Source organism: Oratosquilla oratoria, chromosome 5, assembly GCF_046742065.1.
Source record: "Oratosquilla oratoria isolate Oo_2021 chromosome 5, ASM4674206v1, whole genome shotgun sequence".
NCBI lineage: Eukaryota > Metazoa > Arthropoda > Malacostraca > Stomatopoda > Squillidae > Oratosquilla > Oratosquilla oratoria.
Window position 1 is genome coordinate 41,856,608 of NC_134781.1, and position 21,434 is coordinate 41,878,041.

Here is a 21,434-nt window from a genome sequence, read left to right on the forward strand (position 1 = left end):
GCGGTCACCACCCAGCACTTCTAAGCTACCAGAAGAGGCTGGACGACCGTGTTGTGAACAGCTGCCCAGGATGTAACACTTCACCCCATACCATACAACACATAATGGAAGACTGCATTATACACAATCATGCACGCAAACAACACAACATACACTCTATAAAGGATTTGTGGGAAAACCCAGTTTCGGCTGTGGCCTTCCTTGGGGAGACGGGACTGCTCAGACAGACAGTCTAGGGAACGACAACAACAACTTCTAGAACAAAGAGAATAGAAACGCTCTGAGAGGAGACGACGGGGGGGTGACACATATACCAAAGGCTTTTTCCCCCTTACAAGGGAAGTAGCCAAAAAACAAAGGCATAAAATCCACTCCCACCCATTTTATCTCCACATACTCCACTCCCATCCATCCCCTTCCCTCCCTCTTATCTTGGCTTCCTCTTGATGATGGGTCAACCAAGCATCTCACCCACTGCCCTGGGTCAGAAGCAGTGCTGCAAGACAGTACATCCACAGCAAGGCAACTTCATTAAATTGGCAACCCCTCTCCATCCACTCATGTAGAAATAGAGAAGGGGAGAAATCCCTTCGGGCTGCATCAAATTATTTTTCACACATATTCCCTCACCCCAATCCCCCACCCACTCCCCCTCATGCATCACAGCGTCATCCATACACAACCATTCGCCATTCACCCCTATTTTCTGTCCTCTCCAGTCCTTCCTCAACAGACATTCTCCTATTTCCCATTGCCCTTTTTACTTCATCCATCCATCTCATCCTTGGTCGCTCTCCCATGTTCACTTCCTCCACCTCTGCCTTCCACATCTTTTACTAATTTTTCTGCACTCGTTCTTTCCATACGTCCAAACCATCCCAATACTTTTTCACCAACACTATCTCCCAACTTCATTTCCACAACCATTCTCCTTGTCACCTCATTTCTCACTCTATCCAGCCTAGTAACCCCTATCATACTTCTCAGGCACCTCATCTCAAACATATTCAAATTCCTCCTCTCTTCCTCTCTATGTTCCATGTTTCTGCCCCATAAAGTGCTGTTGGCATAATCACTCCTTCATATAATCTCCTCTTAGCATCCATTCCCAAATGTCTATTTCTCATTACACTTTTTAATCCACCAAGGCATTTACTTCCTTCTCTCAATCTACATTCTACCTCCGCCTTCACTCTTCCCTTTCCTGCCACATTCACACCCAAGTATCTAAAACTATCCACTTCCTCCAGTATCTCTCCCTTAATACTCACCTCCAGTCTGCTGCCACTTTTTCCCCTTGTACATCTCATCACCTTACTTTTACCCACATTTATCTTCAACTTCTTTCTTTCGCACACCTTTCCAAACTCTGCCGCTAGCTTCCTCAATCCCTCTTCTCATCCTGCTATAAGTGCAGTGCCATTAGCAAACAACAACTGGATTATCTCCCATTTTTCTCCATTTTCTTTAACCATCTCTAATCCCCAACCCACTACCCTTGAATTCACCTCTCACACTACCTCATCCAAGTATAAATTGAGCAGCCAGGACAACATAACACATCCCTGACAAAGTCTCACCTTTACCTCAAACCACTCTCTCCATTTCTGATACTAACACAAGTACTAGTACTCTCGTAAAAACTCTTGACTGCTCTTAACAGCTTTCTCCCTATCCTATATATCTGCAATACCTCCCACAGTGCCTTTCTGTCTACCCTGTCATAGGCATTTTCCAAATCCATAAAAACCCAAAAAACATCCATACCTTTTCCTAAAGCTTTCTCATATATCTGCTTTAACACAAAAATCTTATCCACACAACCCCTACCTGTCCTAAACCCACACTGTTCCTCACCAATTACTCCCTCTGTTCCTTTCCTAATCCTCTCAATCAAAACCCTCCCATAAGCCTTCCCAACTACACTTAACAAGATGATCCCTCTCAAACTACTATGTTCACACTTGTCTCCTTTTCCCTTGTAAAGTGGAACTATACAGGCACTCCTCCAGTCCTCCAGCACTCTACCCTCTCTTAAACAAATATTAAATAACCTCACTAGCCAGTTCACCATCACTGTACCTCCTTTTTTTAGACCTTCTGCATGACCCCCATCTAACCCAGGTGTCTTACCTGCTCTCATCATCTTAACTGCCTTCATCTCATCTTTTCATATTTCTCCTCCATTTTCCTCACTCATCAATGCTATTTTCTTAGCACTTCCCATTGCAACTACCTTTCCCTCCCTATCCTCTTTCACATTTAGCAAACTCCCTAAAATACTCTGCCCATCTTTCCCTTACTGTCTTCTCTTCCATTATCATCTTTACATCTGCATCTACCTTTTCTTCTCTACTTGATTCACCTCCTCTTCCCCTCTTAATTTCTTCCAAAACATCTTTTTATTACTTTCAAAATTTTGTCATACTCTTACCCCATTTCACATCTGCTCTCGTCTTTGCCCCCTTTATCTTATGGTTTACTTCTCTTTTCTTTGTACCTCTCATATGATTCTCTTATCCTATTTTGTAACCAATCTGTGAAAGCTTGCTTCATCTCTTCTACAACTTTCTTTGCTTCCTCATACCACCACTCACTACCCTTCCTTCTACTTCCTTCTGTCTCCCTTCCTGAACCATCCCCATTCCTCCTCCACTCCTAGTTCTACTCTGTCCTTCATTCCTTCCCACTCCTCTCTTAGTTTCTTCTTGTATTCCTTCTCCTTTTCTTTCTCATTTAAGCAGTTCACTTTAAGCACCTCCCTACCTTCTGTCCTTTTTTTCTGACTCCATCTATTCTCAACTTACCTTCCACCACAAAACTATCTGATATTCCCCCACTCTCTCCCCTTAGATGTACAAAGGATTACAAAGGCTGAACATACCGACAGAAGACCTTTTAGTCCATAACTAGGTCGGATGCGAAAAAAAATATAATGATAAATAAAAAAAAAAATAAAATAAAATAAAAATAAAAAATTAAAATATAAATAATATATATATCAAAGGCTTTTTACATGGGGGGTAGCCAAAAAGAAAAAGGCATAGAAAACACTCCCACCCATTACACCTCTTACATATTCCACTCCCCTCCACCCTCCTCCCTCCCTTTCATCTTGGCACCTCCTGGATGACGGGTCATCCCTGCATCCTGTCCACTGCCCTGGGTCAGAAGCAGTGTCGCAAGACACAGCACATCCACAGCAAGGCCGCTTCACTATTTACCTGCAAGGCTGCTTTACTATTTACCTGCTTGTTTATTATTTAACTATACCTATGCATTTATCTATTTCATTTATTATTATTTCTATTCTCCTGCATAGAATATAAATAATAACAAATAGAATAAATAAATGCATAGGTATAGTTCAATAATAAACAAGCAGGTAAATAGTAAATAATAAATTGATAGATAAATAATAATCAATGAAAATCAAGCAAATAATAAACAGATAACAAACAAATAAACAAATACTACTATTCCTACTCCTCTGGTGATACAGGCCCATTGAGGCCCCTGATCGCTTCAACAAGATGCCTCCAAACTCTCCAATCTGCTGCTAACATCTCTATATCGTCAGGGTCAACGATTATATAAAATAAATGGCAGTCTATATCATCTTGCTTAGATACTTATCTAAACGAATCTTAAGCTTTGAACTAAACTACTGCAGGAAGTTTATTCCATTCATTAACTATACGGCTGGCAAAGTCGTTTCTATCCACTTCCAAATTAAATAAATTTCTTGAGTTTGAGACCATTATTTCTTGTCGGATTCTAATTCAGTGTAAATATTTGGTCACTTTTGTTGTCAATTCCCTTTAGAATCTTAAAGACCTGTATCAATTCCCCTCCGAGTCTATGCTTTTTCAGGGAAAACCGGTTCACATGTTTTAGTCAATTTTCGCATGATTTATTTTTTATATTTGGAATCAGTTTTGTGGCTCGCCAATGAACCTTTTCCAATCTCTCAATGTCTTTAATGAGATTAAGTGACCATACAGACACAGCATATTCCAAATGTGGATGAACTATCGATTTATATAGCTTGTTAATGAGATATGGACTTTTGAAGTCAAAAGATCGCACAATCAGTCCTAGAATCTTATTTGCTTTCTCAGAGGCTGAAATACACTGCTTAGATGATTTGGGATCATTACTGATAATTACGCCAATATCCTTTTCACTATCCACTTTTGTTAACTAATTTCCAAATAACTTGTAATTGTATTTATTGTTATTTTTATCTATGTGCATTACCTGCATTTACTTGTGTTAAATTTCATTAGGAATGTCCCCTGTGGGGCTACAAGGAGAAGGATGCGAATCAAGTAGAGAAGAAAAGGTAAAAGGAGCAGATGGAGAGATGATAATGGAAGAGAAGGCAGTAAGGGGAAGATGGGCAGAATATTTTAGGGAGTTGCTAAATGTGAAGGAGGATAGGGAAGGAAAGATAGCTGCAGTGGGAAATGCGAAGAAAATGAGAGTGATGAGTGAGGAGAATGGAGGAGAAATAAGGAAAGATGAGGTGAAGGCAGTTGTTAAGATGATGAAAGCATGTAAGGCACCTGGTCTGGATGGATGCCATGCAGAATGTCTGAAAAAGGGAGGTACAGTGATGGTGGACTGGTTGGTGAGGTTATTTAATGTTTGCTGGAGAGAGGGTAGAGTGCCGGAGGACTGGAGGAGTTCCTGTATAGTTCCTCTTTACAAGGGAAAAGGGGACAAGTGTGAATGTAGTAGTTTCATAGGGATTAGCTTGTTGAGTGTAGTTGGGAAGGCTTATGGGAGGATCTTGATTGAGAGGATTAGGAGAGGAACAGGAGTAATTGGTGAGGAACAGTGTGGATTTAGGACAGGTAGAGGTTGTGTAGATCAGATCTTTGTGGTAAGACAGATATGTGAGAAAGCTATAGGAAAGGGGAAGGATGTTTTTTGGGCTTTTATGGATCTGGAAAAGGCTTATGATAGGGTAGACAGAAAGGCACTGTGGGAGGTTATGCAGATATACGGGATAGGAGGAAAGCTTCTGGGAGCTGTCAAGAGTTTTTATGAGAGTAGTAGAGCTTGTGTCAGGATTGGAAATGGAGAGAGTGAGTGGTTCGGGGTAAAGGTGGGACTTCGTCAAGGATGCATTATGTCGCCCTGGCTGTTCAACTTATACATGGATGGGGTGGTGCGAGAGGTAAATGCAAGGGTAGTAGGTCAGGGATTGGAGATGGTTAAAGAAAATGGAGAAAAGTGGGAGGTGAGCCAGCTGTTGTTTGCGGACGACACTGCGCTTGTGGCAGGTTTGAAGGAGGGATTGAGGAAGTTGGTGGCAGTTTGGGAGAGCATGTGATAGAAGAAAGCTAAAGATAAATGTGGGTAAAAGTAAGGTGATGAGATGTTCAAGGGGTGAAAGTGGCAGTAGACTGGAAGTGAGCATTAAAGGAGAGCGACTGGAGGAAGTGGATAGTTTTAGATACTTGGGTGCATATGTGGCAGGAAAAGGTGGAGTGAAGGTGGAGGTAGAATGTAGATTGAGAGAAGCGAGTAAATGCCTTGGTGGATTAAAAAGTGCAATGAGGAATAGACATTTGGGAATGGATGCGAAGAGGAGACTGTATGAAGGAGTGATTGTGCCAACAGCACTTTATGGGGCAGAAACATGGAACATAAGAGAAGAAGAGAGAAGGAGTTTGAATGTGTTTGAGATTAGGTGTCTGAGAAGTATGATGGGGGTTACTAGGCTAGAGTGAGAAATGAGGAGGTGAGGAGGAGAACGGGTGGAAAAGGAGCTGGGAGATAGGGTTGATGAAAGAATATTAGGATGGTTTGGACACATGGAAAGAATAAGTGAAGAAAGACTAGTAAAAGAGGTATGGAAGGCAGATGTGGAGGGAGTGAACATGAGGGGACGTCCTAGGATGAGGTGGATGGGGGCTTTGGGGAAGAGGGGAATGTCTGTTGAGGAAGGACGGGAGAGGACAGAAGACAGGGGTGAATGGAGAATGGTTGTATATGGATGATGTTGTGATTGCATGAGGTGGAATGGGTGGGGGATGGGGGGTGAGGTAGTATGAGTGAGCAAAAGTTGACGCAGCCCGAAGGGATTTCTCCCCGTCCTCTCATTTTATGCAATGGGGGGATGGAGAGGGGGGGTCGCCGATTTAATGAAGCGGCCTTGCTGTGAATGTGCTGTGTCTTGCGACACTGCTTCTGACCCAGGGCAGTGGACAAGGTGCAGGGATGACCCTTCATCCAGGATGTGCTCAGATAAGAGGGAGGGTGGAGGGGTGTGGAGTGTATTCAGGGATGGAATGGGTGGAAATGATTTTATGCCTTTCCCTTTTTGGCTACCTCCCTTGTAAGGGGGAAAAAGCCTTGGTATATGTATGTATGTACATTTCATTAGCCACTTTTCAGACTATTGCTGTAATTTATCTAAATCTACTTGAATACTGATTTAAGTGATCATTTGCCAATCCGCACAATTTTGTATCATCAGCAAATTTGGAAACAACAGATTTTAGTCCATGGTCTATATCATTTATATATACTATGAATAGAAGTCACCCAAGAATGGAACCCTGAGGAACTCCACTCGTAACATTTTTCCATCTAGAAGTTTTGTCATTTAAAACAACTGTTTTTGATCAATTTCTAGTCCAACTTAATAGGCTACCACTTGCTCCGTGTGAAGCTAATTTAGTAAGTAGCCTTTTGTGAGGGACAGTATCAAAAGCTTTTGCAAGGTCTAAATATATTAAATCTATATTGTTTCTTTTGTCATAATTCAAGATGACTGTGTTGTAGAATTCGAGTAAGTTAATTACGCAAGAATGTTTCCGTCTGAATCCATGCTGGCTGTCATTTATCAAACAGTTATTTTCTAAATGATGTTCGATAGCATCTCTGATAATAGTTTCCACCATTTTTCCTATGACTGAAGTCAAACTTAGGCCTGTAGTTATTTGGTTTCTTTTTGTCACCTTTTCTGAATATGGGAGTAACATTAGCTGGCTTCCATTCTCTTGGAACATCTCCGGATATGATAGATTTCTTGAAAATAATTTCTATTGGAACAACAATCTCGTTTTTCATTTCCTTTAAGATTCTTGGATGCTAACTGTCAGGCCCTGGTGTTTTATTAATTTTGTGTTTCTCTATATACCTTTTAATATTTTCTTTTGTTATATTTACCATAGTAAGTTCATCCTAGATTTTTCACAGGTTTCTATTTGGAGTTCACTTTGAGGTGTTTCACTTACAAATACTAAGCTAAAATAGTTGTTTAAAATATCATGCATTCCTATGTTTGAATACTCAAGTTGACCGTCAGCAGATAATAGTGAGCCAATATGATTCCTAATAATTTTTTTATCTCTAATGTAACTATAGAATTCTTTGGGATTCTCTTTGGTGTGTGGAACAAGAAGGATGGGAGGAAATAGAGGAAGGGTAGTGATGAGATGTAGTGGTGAGATGAGGAAACAAAGGTTGCAGAAGAGAAGAAGCGAGCTTTCACAGATTGGTTACAAATTAGGACAAGGGAGTCATATGGGAGGTACAAAGAAAAGAAAAGTGAAGTAAAGCACAAGGTAAAGGAGGCAAAGAGGAGAGCAGATGTGAAATGGGGTAAGAGTATGACAGAAAATTTTGAAAGTAATAAAAAGATGTTTTGGAAAGAAATTAAGAGAGGAAGAGGAAGCGAATCAAGTAGAGAAGAAAAGGTAAAAGGTGCACATTGAGAGATGATAATGGAAGAGAAGGCAGTAAGGGGAAGATGGGTAGAGTATTTTAGGGAGTTGCTAAATGTGAAGGAGGATAGGGAGGGAAAGATAGTTGCAGTGGGAAGTGCAAAGAAAATGACCATGATGAGTGAGAAAAATGGAGGAGAAATAAGGAAGGATGAAGTGAAGGCAGTGTTAAGATCATGAAAGCAGGTAAGGCACCTGGTCTGGATGGATGTCATGCAGAATCTCTAAAAAAGGGAGGTACAGTGATGGTGGACTAGTTGGTGAGATTATTTAATGTTTGCTGGAGAGAGGGTAGAGTGCCAGAGGACTGGAGGAGTGCCTGTATAGTTCCACTTTACAAGGGAAAAGGGGACAAGTGTGAATGTAGTAGTTTCAGAGGGATTAGCTTGTTAAGTATAGTTGGGAAGGCTTATGGGAGGATCTTGATTGAGGGGATTAGGAGAGGAAAAGAGGGTTAGGAACAGTGTGGATTTAGGACAGGTAGAGGTTGTGTAGATCAGATTTTTGTGGTCAGACAGATATGTGAGAAAGCTATAGGATAAGGTAAGGATGTTTTTTTGAGCTTTTATGGATTTGGAAAAGGCTTATGACAGGGTAGACAGAAAGGCACTGTGGGAGGTTTTGCAGATATACGGGATAGGAGGAAAGCTTCTAGGAGCTGTCAAGAGTTTTTATAAGAGTAGTAGAGCATGTGTCAGGATTAGAAATGGAGAGAGTGAGTGGTTTGAGGTAAAGGTGGGACTTCGTCAGGGATGTGTTATGTCACCCTGGCTGTTCAACTTATACATGGATGGGGTGGTGCGAGAGGTAAATGCAAGGGTGGTGGGTCAGGGATTGGAGATGTTTAAAGAAACTGGAGAAAAGTGGGAGGTGAGCCAGCTGTTGTTTGCAGATGACACTGCGCTTGTGGCAGGATCAGAGGAGGGATTGAGAAAGTTGGTGACAGAGTTTGGGAGAGTGTGTGAAAGAAGAAAATTGAAGATAAATGTGGGTAAAAGTAAGGTGATGAGATGTACAAGGGGTGAAAGCGGCAGCAGAATGGAAGTGAGCATTAAGGGAGAGCGACTGTAGAAATGGATAGTTTTAGATACTTGGGTTCCCCTATTTAATGAAGCAGCCTTGCTGTGGATGTGCTGTGTCTTGCGACACTGTCTCTGACCGAGGGCAGTGGACATGGTGCAGGGATGACCCATCATCCAGGAGGTGCTAAGATGAGAGGGAGGGTGAAGGGTGGAGGGGGGTGGAGTGTATTTAGGGAATGGGTGGGAATGGTTTTATGCCTTTTACTTTTTGACTTCCCTTGTAGGGGGAAAAAGCCTTGGTATATGTATGTATATGTATGCTCCTTGGATTTTTCACCAATATTCATTTTGTATTGTCATTTTTGTTTTTTTATTGTCTTTTTTAAATCTATATTTTTACATAACTAGGTGCACCCAAGCACTTGTATTTCTTATAAGCCTGTCTCTTTTTAGCAATACTTTTTTCAGTTTCTTTGTCGAGCCATTTTGGGTGAGCCTGATTTGGGGGGGCATCTGTCCTTGAACAGGATGTATGAATCATCTTATTAAATGTATTTTGAAATATTTCCCACATCTGATCTACAAGTCTTTTGCTTAATTTTGCCTCCCAATCTGTAAGCTGAAGCTCCTGATGTAGTCCTATAAACTGAGCTTTACTAAAATCGGGTATTTTTGATACACAAGCATCTATTCTTCTAAATTTTTCTAGCAGTTTGAATCTAAGTTGTGATCCCTATTTGCAATAGTTTCACCAACTTCTATATCGGTTATCATGCTTAATTCTTACTAGTATACTCCTGGTTACCATTAACACTATCTACCATCCTTCCATCCACCACCCTCTCCCATGTGTACTTATATTTGACTTTCTTCTTAAACACTGTATTTATTATCATCAACTCTCTTTATACACGCATCTCCACCATCAATTCTCCACTACAATTTTTGCCTGGAACTCCACACTTATCAACCACTCCATCTATTGGTTCATTTCCTACCCTAAAATTAAGGTCTCCCAATACCACTACATTAACATTTCTCCCTAATCCCTCTATGCACTTCTTTAAATCTATCCAAAAAGCCTCCCTACCAGGCCCATATACACTTACAAAAACCCACATCTCCTTCCCCAGCTTCAACTTCATCCACATTAACACTGAAGAAACCTCCTTTCACTCCACTACACACTCACCTATCTCTTCACTTACTAGTATAGCCACCCCTTCTCTCCTTCATCCTCTCTTCACTCTTGAGATCGTCCCAACTACACTCCCAAACTCAAACTTGTCCCTCCCTCTCAACTTAGTTTCACTCAATGCCAACACATCCATCTTTCTTCTCACAAACATATTGCCTATCTCTTCCCTTTTATTCTCATTTGTACCACATCCACACACACTAAAAGACCCAAACCTTAGGGTACTGGTTGGAAAACTCCTAGACCCTCTTATGCCTTTATTTTTTTTAGTTATGTCCCCTTTGGGGCTACAGGGAGAAGGATGCCTAGTCCTATACCCATCCCATTTTTGTCGCCTCGTACGACTGAAGTGGAAAGACTTGGTGGCAGTATTCTTTTCCCCCACCACAGGGTTAGGCGAAGAAAGGAAACGATATTCAGAGAAATGGTACAGGACAATAACAAGGTTGGGGGGGGGGTGCAGAATAACAGAGGGACAGTCGCAGTATAGTAAAGTATCATTTCTCTATGAATAGAGATTTCCTCTACCACAGACAAAATGTTGTTTGGCTCTGGTCCATAGGGGAGCCCTATATAGACCCTAAAGCAGGGGTTCTCATTGGGGGTGAAATTCACCCCCAGGGGGGAATTTTGGGATTTCTGGGGGTGATTTGTGACCACAGTCAGCTTACGGGGTGTGGAAAACAATTATAGGTTTTGGCCTATCTGGCCTGTCACCTGGGCTGGATTTATACTAATTTGGGAAAAATGTATACTAATTTGGAAAAAATAAAAGGGTTTTTAGTAATATTTGCATATTATTTAGAATGCGCCTTTTGAAACAGACAATCTTGGAAAGGAGGGGGGAATGACATTCTGACAAATGGTGAAAGGGGTGAATGGGCCAAGTAAGGCTGAGAACCCCTGCCCTAAAGTATCAGCTGCATGCTACTTAGCAGCTTTTAACCCAGCAATAACATGCAGCCAATACCCAGTTTCACATCTGCTCCCCTCTTTGCCTCTTTTATCTTATGTTTTACTTCTCTCCCCTTTTCTTTGTATCTCTCATATGATTCTCTCATCCTAATTTGTAATCAATCTGTGAATGCTTGTTTCTTCTCTTCTACAACCTTCTTTGCTTCATCATTCCATCACTCACTACCCTTCCTTCTATTTCCTCCCATCATCCTTATTCCACACACCATCTTTGCACACCTACATATAATTTACCTAGTCGTATTTTGCATGAAAGGGAGCTACACTCGTGGTGTCCCGACTTTGTATCTTGCAGTGTCTAGTTTGCTCTTAACCCCTTCCATACGGTGCCGCACACGTAGGCGTCATGGGGAGCGAGTGTATTCGCGAGGCTGCCATATCGGCGTCTTGATTATATTTATTGTAGTCGCCCCTCCATAATGACATTCTTTCTAATTCTTTTGTAATCGCATTTTCTATGGTTATCAAAATTCACGGGTGAAGAGAGAACGATCGATATAAGCGGTGACTATATTTTATGATGCGAGTATTATTACGACACGTCGTACGGCTGGCATTGGCTGCTGCCACTGAGATGTAAGTCCATGACGCCTACGTGTGCGGCACCGTATGGAAGGGGTTAAGGGGGTACGCGACACCTAGGGGTCATTTTCTAAACTATTTAGAGTAAAGAGCTGAAACTTCTCATGTAAATAGGTATCCATGTTGCCTACATTTTAGGTGAAACAGAATGATGTATGTACACATGTACATATACCAGTAGCGACATTTAAAAGTGTACAGCATCATAATACGTGGACCAATTTGTTTTATATTTTGGCTATGATTAGTCAGTAGGCACACCTAGGGCCGGTCATTGAGTAATTGAACAATTTCCTTTATACTTTTGCATACAGGCATTTCAATTTTAATGTCCGGAAAAAATCATGAAAAATGATATTTTTTTGGTCTTGTTTCCATTATTACTCCTCTTTCATCTTATTCAAAATATTTGAATGACCGGCCCTAGCAGTTACTAAATATAATATTTCCTGTAAATTTCATCTAAATCTGATGTATTTTAGATTTTTTATGATTAAAAAAAAGTAAAAAAAAAATATCGAACGGAGATATGACAACTTGAAATATAAATGTATCTGTAATTTGCTTATAGTTTCACCAATTTGACTGATTTTTTCATGGCTTAATTCTTATTATATAATGGATAAGTACAGTAAAAATCATCAACATATTTTAATCATAAGTACTTTAAATAGTGAAAAACTAAAGTGTAAGTATATCACAGTAGTGGCGACGCACAAACGACACCATCATATAATTTGCTTTTTTGCACATTTGTCGGTTTCTTCATATGAAACCTCACTGCTGGGGGTCTTCGGGGTATCTAAATAATTGGAAAGAGGTTTATTTTAACCAGCAGTGGGTGCCTTTGGAAGTGAATCCTCTCTTACTCCACGAACCATCGATAGTAACTTTTACTTCCGGTAAAGTTGGGCAAAAAACTGCTCTCCACAATAATGAATTCACATTCATTCTTATCTCCCCTCTGTACAATTTCATAACTAATATCTAATTTTCTTGCTGTATTCGAGATGAATAAAGTACTTCATGGTGTAGAACCTGGCTACATATGTTGAGAGAGATGGAAGTGAGGGCAGTGGTGGAGTGAGAGGTGGTGAGGTCTAGGCTAGTCATCTTTGACTGTTTGCCATCTTTAACTGTTGTTTTTTTGTCATTGTAGATGTTCTTTTTGCTACCCATGATGACTGTACTAATGAGTAATATGTACTAGCTAAGGTAATATATTGCCAGGAGAGCTCATGAGACATGCGTACTTTTTTTTTCGAAGCTAGTAGGTAACTGAGCTATCTCTCCACCTTCCTCCCTTCCCCTCCACCCTCATACTGGCCGTTGAAGCATTGGGCGAGCGTAAATTCAATCGAATTTCAACGTTATTCGATGCGCCTGAAGGTCCTAAGTGGCACGCCCCCCCCTCTAGTGTGGGTTGCGCCTTTAACTCCGTCCATTTAAACCCCCGCCCAAGACATTTAAATTGCGCGCCGCTGGAAAATTATTTGTCAGGATTTATTTCTACATGGTATTACAAACATTTTGAACAGTTTTGAAAAATGCTATATCTTGACCAAATTCACCCCCCCCCCCAGGTGTCGCATACCCCCTTAAACTCATGTATGGTTTTTGCGCACACTATTTCATTGTCCACTTTGTTCCAAGTGTCCACCACTCTATGCGGAAAACTATTTTTCTTCAGATCTCTTCTATAGCTATGTTTTTTTTTATTTTCTTTCCATGTCCTCTTGTGCTTCTCTTGTCCCTGTTTAACAAGTCCTCGCCATCGAGTATTTCTATGCCCTTCATTATTCTGTAGATGGTCAGTAGGTCACCTCTCTCTCTTCTTTGCTCCAGAGTTGGTAACTCCAGTTTAGCCAATCTCTCCTCACATGACAAGTTTGCAAGTGCAGGTGCCACTTTTGTGGCTGCTCTCTGGATTCTTTCTATTTTCTTTATATTCTTTTTGGTACTGGGTGACCACAATGTTGCCGCATATTCTAGTCTAGGGCTTATAATAATAATAATTTGCAGCAGCCACTGCTGATGAAAGTATTGGGATGGTTTCGGTACATGGAAAGAATGAGTGAAGAAAGGTTAGTAAAAGAAGGCAAAGGAGGATGGAGTGAACTTAAGGGGTTGACCAAGGGTGAGATGGATTGATGGGGTGAAAGGAGCTTTGAGCAAGAGAATGTCTGTTGAACAAGGAAGGAGAAGGCAGGAGATAGGGATGAGTGGAGAATGGCAGTGTACGATACTTTGATGCTAGGAAGGGAGGGGATGGGGATGGAGGGAGTAGGAAAGGTTTGTGTGTGGACAATATTTTGATGCAGCCTGAAGGGATTTATCACTGTCTTCTCTATTTTCTGCAGGGGGGATGAAGAGAGGGGTCACCGATTAAATGAAGAGGCCTTGCTGTGGATGTGCTGTGCCTTGTTACATTGCTTCTGACCCAGGACAGTGGTTAGGAGACAGGGATGACCCTTCATCCACAAGAAACCAAGATAAAAGGGAAACAAGGGTGGTCAATGGGAGTGGAATGGATGGAAGTAGGTGTGTGCCTTTCAACTTGGCTACCTCCCGTGTAAGGGGGAAAAATCCTTGGTACATATAGATATTTATCTTCTGTAATTGCATGTGTGACACTGAACACATGCCCCCGTAATTGATGACAAGAGATCATCTCTGTTGACATGTTACATACATACATATACCAAAGGCTTTTTCCCCCTACATGGGGGGTAGCCAAAAAGAAAAAGGCATAGAAACCACTCCTACCCATTCCATTTCCTATATATTCCACTCCCCTCCACCCTCTCTCTTATCTTGGCACCTCCTGGATGACGGGGTCATCCCTGCATCCTGTCCACTGCCCTGGGTCAGAAGCAGTGTTGCAAGACACAGCACATCCACAGCAAGGCCGCTTCATAAATTCGGCAACCCCCCCTCTCCATCTCCTCATACAGAAAAGGAAAAGACGGGGAGAAATCCCTTCAGGCTGCGTCAATTTTTTTCTCATACATACTTCCTCACCCCCCATCCCCCACTCACTCCCCCTTATGCATCACAGCATCATCTATACACAACCCCTCTCCATTCACCTATATCTTCCATCCTTCCTCCACAGACAATCCACTCTTTTGTAATGCCCCTTTCACCCCATCCATCCATCTCATCATAGGACGCCCCCTCATATTCACTCCTTCCACATCTGCCTTCCACACTTATTTTAAAAATCTTTCTTCACTCATTCTTTCCATGTGTCCAAGCCATCCTAATACTCCTTCATCAACCCTATCTCCCAGTTCCCTTTCTACCCGTTCTCATCACCTCCTCATTTCTCACTCTATCTAGCCTAGTAACCCCTATCATATTTCTCAGACATTTCATCTCAAACACATTCAAACTCCTCTCTTCCTCTCTCATGTTCCATGTTTCTGCCCAGTACAATGCTGTTAGCACAATCACTCCTTTATATAACCTCCTCTTAGCATCCATTCCCAAATGTCTATTTCTCATTACACTTTTCAATCCACCAGGGCATTTACACGCTTCTCTCAATCTACATTCTACCTCCACCCCCACTCCTCCCTTCCCTGCCACATTTGTAACCCAAGTATCTAAAACTATCCACTTCCTCCAGTCTTTCACCCTTAATGCTCACTTCCAGCCTGCTGTCACTCTCTCCCCTTGTACATCTCATCACCTTACTTTTACCCACATTTATCTTCAGCTTTCTTCGTTCACATACCTTCTCAAACTCTGTCACCAACTTCCTCAATCCCTCCTCTGATCCTGCTACAAGACCAGTGTCATCAGCAAACAACAACTGGCTCACCTCCCACTTTTCTCAATTTTCTTTAATCATCTCCAACCCCTGACCCACTACCCTTGCATTCACCTCTCGCACCACCCCATCCATGTAAAGATTGAACAGCCAGGGTGACATAACACATCCCTGATGAAGTCCCACCTTTACCTCAAACCATTCACTCTCTTCATTTCTAATCTTAACACAAGCTCTAATACTCTCGTAAAAACTCTTGACAGCTCTTAACCACTTCACTCCGGGCCAAAATCTCGCGGGCAGCATTAGCTGCTAGATGTACGATGTTGCGTCATAATACTCGCATCATAAAAAATAGTCACCGCTTATATCGATCATTCTCTCTTTCACCCGTGAATTTTGATAACCATAGAAAATGTGATGAAGCCAGTTTAGAGAGTATGTCAGTTACGCAGGGACAACTACAATAAATATAATCAAGACGCCGATATGGCAGCCTCGCGTATCCACTTGCTCCTCATGCCGCCTACGTAGGCGGCACCGTATGGAAGAGGTTAACAGCTTTTCTCCTATCCCATATATCTGCAGTACCTCCCACAGTGCCTTCCTGTCTACCCTGTCATAAGCCTTTCCCAGATCCATAAAAGCCCAAAAAACATCCTTACCTTTTCCTATAGCTTTCTCACATATCGGTCTTACCACAAAAATCTGATCTACACAACCCCTACCTGTCCTAAACCCACTCTGTTCCTCACCAATTACTCCCTCTGTTCCTCTCCTAATCCTCTCAATCAAGACCCTCCCATAAGCCTTCCCAACTATACTCAACAAGCAACAAGCATACGCACTCATACGTCATTTTGCACAGACAAGCCATCTCACTTCTCACCCTGACGACCGACGCACCATTCGACGTAAGAAAGACTTTCCCAATGACTCAGACTATATACCCTTCATAGACAGTCAGACAAAAATCATAATACATAGTCTTAAGCACTCATCTGCCTGTGGCCCTGATAACATAAGCAACATCCACCTAAAACACATTGGACCACAAGGTATACACGCACTCACAAACATTGCAAACTACAGCTATTCACACAACACTATACCCGACATCTGGAAGCATGGTAAAATAATCACCATTCCAAAACCGAACAAAGACCCAACAATCCCAACATCGCACCGTCCAATCACACTTCTCTGCACCCCCTCTAAAGTCATTGAACGCCTAATACTTCAACTTGTCACACCACATATTCCCCTTGCTGACTTACAACACGGTTTTAGGCCACTACACTCCACAAACACTCTTCTGACAAACCTCACACAAAGAATTTTAGATGGCATCAATTCAGATAGGCCCCACCAAAGAACACTTCTTATAACATTAGACATTAGTAAAGCTTTTGATGCTATCCCCCGCCACAACCTAACAAATAAAATATATAACACAGACATGCACAATAACACCAAAAGATGGCTGGCCAATTATCTGGCAGGTAGGAATGCTTACGTGTCATATAATGGCCAATCATCGCACATCAGAAACATTAAGAACGGAGTACCACAGGGCTCAGTTCTATCCCCCACACTATTTAATCTATACATGCATGACTTACCCACGCCAGACACATCAGAAATACAAATCTCTTCCTACGCAGACGACATAACAATCACATGCACACATCGTAACACAGACAAAGCTGCAGAAATAATCCAGCCATACCTTGACACACTCAACACATGGTTCATCACAGACTCAAAATAGCTCCAACCAAATCTACAGCAACACTTCTCACAAACTGGACAAAAGAACACAAATACATACCTCATCTCTACATCAACAACACTCTAATACCACACACAAACACACCGAAAATTCTTGGTGTAACATACGATACATCCATGTCTTTCAAACAACACATCACAAACATAAAAAAACAAATGCACACCCAGACTTAACGCACTTAAGTCAATCACTGGAACAACATTTGGACAAAACAAAGAAACTAATATAACAATATACAAACAATGCATACGCTCAGTGTTGAATTATGCGAGTCCTGCATGGGCTCCTAATCTCAGTGAGACACACCACAACACCCTTCAAATCATACAAAACAAAGCCCTAAAAACAATTACAGGCTGCACAAATACAACACCTACAGACCATTTACACCATGAAACAAAAGTCCTCAAAGTCAAGGACCACCTCGACATGAGAGGCACACAAACACTTGCCGCAGCCACCACAAACAATTACACCCGCTACACTACATAGCAGAACACCCACACACACCAAGAAACATTAAAACAACACCCAAAGACCTTTATCACGCACAGATACTCTCTTCTCTTCCTCCACAACCACCAAATACCAGCCTCCGGAAACATATTCATAATCATATCACTCACCGCTCCATTAACACACTGAAAGACAACACACTGCTGCATGCCAGACCCCCTGATATCCACCCTTCTGAATCCTCTCTCCCACGAAAGGACAGAGTCCACTTGGCCAGACTGCGGTGCGGTCACCACCCAGCACTTCTAAGCTACCAGAAGAGGCTGGATGACCGCATTGTGAACAGCTGCCCAGGATGTAACACTTCACCCCATACCATACAACACATAATGGAAGACTGCATTATACACAATCATGCACGCAAACAACACAACATACGCTCTATAAAGGATTTGTGGGAAAACCCAGTTTCGGCTATGGCATTCCTTGGGGAGACGGGACTGCTCGGACAGACAGTCTAAGGAACGACAACAACAACAAGCTGATCCCTCTGAAACTACTACAGTCACACTTGTCCCCTTTTCCCTTGTAAAGTGGAACTATATAGGCACTCCTCCAGTCCTCCGGCACTCTACCCTCTCTTAACCACTTCCATACGGTGACGCCTACGTAGGCAGCATGAGGAGCAAGTGGGTACTCTATGATGCCGACGTTGGCATCTTGATTATATTTATTGTAGTCGTACCTAAGTAATTTCCATTCTCTCTAAACTGGCTTCATCAATTTTCTATGGTTATCAAAATACACGGGTGAAAGAGAACGAACAATTGTGCACTGACTTTATTTTTTATAATGCGATTATTATGAAGCAACATTGCACGTGTCAGCTTGTGTCAGGATTAGAAATGGAGAGAGTGAGTGGTTTGAGGTAAAGGTGGGACTTCGTCAAGGATGAGTTATGTCGCCCTAGCTGTTCAACTTATACATGGATGGGGTGGTGCAAGAGGTAAATGCAAGGGTAGTGGGTCAGGGATTGGAGATGGTTAAAGAAAATGGAGAAAAGTGGGAGGTGAGCCAGCTGTTGTTTGCGAACGACACTGCGCTTGTGGCAGGATAGGAGGAGGGATTGAGGAAGTTGGTGGCAGAGTTTGGGAGAGTATGTGATAGAAGAAAGCTAAAGATAAATGTGGGTAAAAGTAAGGTGATGAGATGTACAAGGGGTGAAAGTGGCAGTAGACTGGAAGTGAGCATTAAGGGAGAGCGACTGGAGGAAGTGGATAGTTTTGGATACTTGGGTGCATATGTGGCAGGAAAAGGTGGAGTGAAGGTGGAGTGAAGGTGGAGGCAGAATGTAGATTGAGAGAAGCGAGTAAATGCCTTGGTGGATTAAAGAGTGTAATGAGGAATAGACATTTGGTAATGGATGCTAAGAGGAGACTGTATGAAGGAGTGATTGTGCCAACAGCACTGTATGGGGCAGAAACATGGAACATAAGAGAAGAAGATGGAGTTTGAATGTGTTTGAGATGAGGTGTCTGAGAAGTATGATGGGGGTTACTAGGCTAGATAGAGTGAGAAATGAGGAGGTGAGGAGGAGAACAGGGGTGGAAAAGGAGCTGGGAGATAGGGTTGATGAAAGAGTATTAGGATGGTTTGGACACATGGAAAGAATGAGTGAAGAAAGACTAGTAAAAGAGGTATGGAAGGCAGATGTGGAGGGAGTGAACATGAGGGGACGTCCTAGGATGAGGTGGATGGATGGGGTGAAGGGGGCTTTGGGGAAGAGGGGAATGTCTGTTGAGGAAGGACGGGAGAGGACAGAAGACAGGGGTGAATGGAGAATGGTTGTATATGGATGATGTGATTGCATGAGGTGGAATGGGCAGGGGGATGGGGGGTGAGGTAGTATGTGTGAGCAAAAGTTGATGCAGGCCGAAGGGATTTCTCCCCATCTTCTCCTTTTATGCAATGTGGGGACGGAGAGGGGGGGTCGCCGATTTAATGAAGCGGCCTTGCTGTGGATGTGCTGTGTCTTGCAACACTGCTTCTGACCCAGGGCAGTGGACAAGGTGCAGGGATGACCCATCATCCAGGAGGTGCTAAGATAAGAGGGAGGGTGGAGGGGTGTGGAGTGTATTCAGGGATGGAATGGGTGGAAATGATTTTATGCCTTTTCCTTTTTGGCTACCTCCCTTGTAAGGGGGAAAAAGCCTTGGTATATGTATGTGTATGTATAATCATTTCAAGAATGCCTAAACATTCGAAGAAGAAACGTGCATTTCATGAAAGAGCTAAGAAACTGAATCAAATTATTGAGAAAGAGTGTACTTCTGCCTCGGTTATTACTGGAGATGACTCATAGCAGTGCTGCTGCGCACCCGGGCTCGCTACGCTGACTGCGTTATTGCACTCCTCTGCCCCTCCACATCCTCTTTTCTCAAATGACGTCACCGCAAACATCGAGCATGCGTGACGTACCATCATGTGCCTCTTCAACTGAAATGCTCCGAGTGCTTTTCGTCACAAGAGCAACTGTCATTGATCATAACTTTGGAAGGACACATAATCTTCTCTCTCACTTGGTTGGAGTCAATCCCATCATTACAAAAGCACTTGAGGAACAAGAAAAAGACACAGAACGGAAAGGGACACCAAAGACCAGAAAGAGGAAGAGAATACTATCGTTCAGCTCCGATTTCCAGCCAGGAACTTTCTAATAAGTGAACCTGGCGACAATGAGGAAGGTGGTGCCTCCTGAAACACTTGCCTTCTTAGCTGCTAATACCTCGTAAAAGGGGGGACCAGGTACCAGCTACACTTTATAATAACATGTGAATGACATAGAATGCATGAAGATTGGCGCAGAGGAAAAAAAATCTAAATGAAATATATAAAAAATGCAGGGAAATGTATTTTGAACTTCAAAGCTCAATATCTCAAAACTACACTTTTCTCTACATTTTTTCTATCTCCTCCATAACTACTTGGCCGATTTTAATGGGGTTTCGATCAATTGAAAGCTAAATAAATTTGCAATTTTTCTATTGAAGCATTTTTCTTTTTTTTTGTGACAGAAGTCGATATATTGTATTTTATGTAAAAAAAAAAAGTCAACATTAAAAAAAAAAAATTCTTTCTCCTAAACTAAGAGGAAATTCCAAAAACTACAATAATTATTTAGGTATTGCTATAGAGCATTTGTGGTATTTTTTTCAGCATGCTCAGTCAATGGATAAATGAGGAGATAGAAAGTTTGTAATTTTTCATAAAACTGGTTTTTTTAATTACTTCATTGTTTTTCTACCAAATACATACATATACCAAGGCTTTTCCCCCCTTACAAGGGAGGTAGCCAAAAAAGAAAAGGCATAAAATAATTTCCACCCATTCCATTTCTGTATACACTCCACACCCCTCCACCCTCCCTCATATCTTAGAACCTCCCGGATGACGGGTCATCCCTGCACCTTGTCCACTGCCCTGGGTCAGAAGCAGTGTTGCAAGACACAGCACATCCACAGCAAGGCCGCTTCATTAAATCGGCGAACCCCCTCTCCGTCCCCCCATGCATAAAAGGAGAAGATGGGGAGAAATCCCTTCAGGCTGCATCAAATTCTGCTCACACATACTACCTCACTCCCCATCCCCCTGCCCATTCCACCTCATGCATCACATCATCCATATAAAACCATTCTCCATTCACCCGTCTTCTGTCCTCTCCCGTCCTTCCTCAACAGACATTCCCCTCTTCCCCAAAGCCCCCTTCACCCCATCCATCCACCTCATCCTAGGACGTCCCCTCATGTTCACTCCCTCCACATCTGCCTTCCACACCTCTTTTACTAGTCTTTCTTCACTCATTCTTTCCATGTGTCCAAACCATCCTAATACT

At 42.2% G+C, this 21,434-nt stretch overlaps 2 protein-coding genes across 2 annotated transcripts in view; one reads left to right on the forward strand and one right to left on the reverse strand.

The window, feature by feature from the left end:
• Positions 1 to 21,434, forward strand: part of LOC143025757 (uncharacterized) — a 240,789-nt gene that overhangs the window by 68,261 nt on the left and 151,094 nt on the right. The gene's annotated exons all lie outside the window — the stretch shown is intronic.
• LOC143025485 (selenoprotein S-like) overlaps positions 1 to 21,434 on the reverse strand; it is a 77,920-nt gene that overhangs the window by 33,763 nt on the left and 22,723 nt on the right. The window lies entirely within an intron of this gene.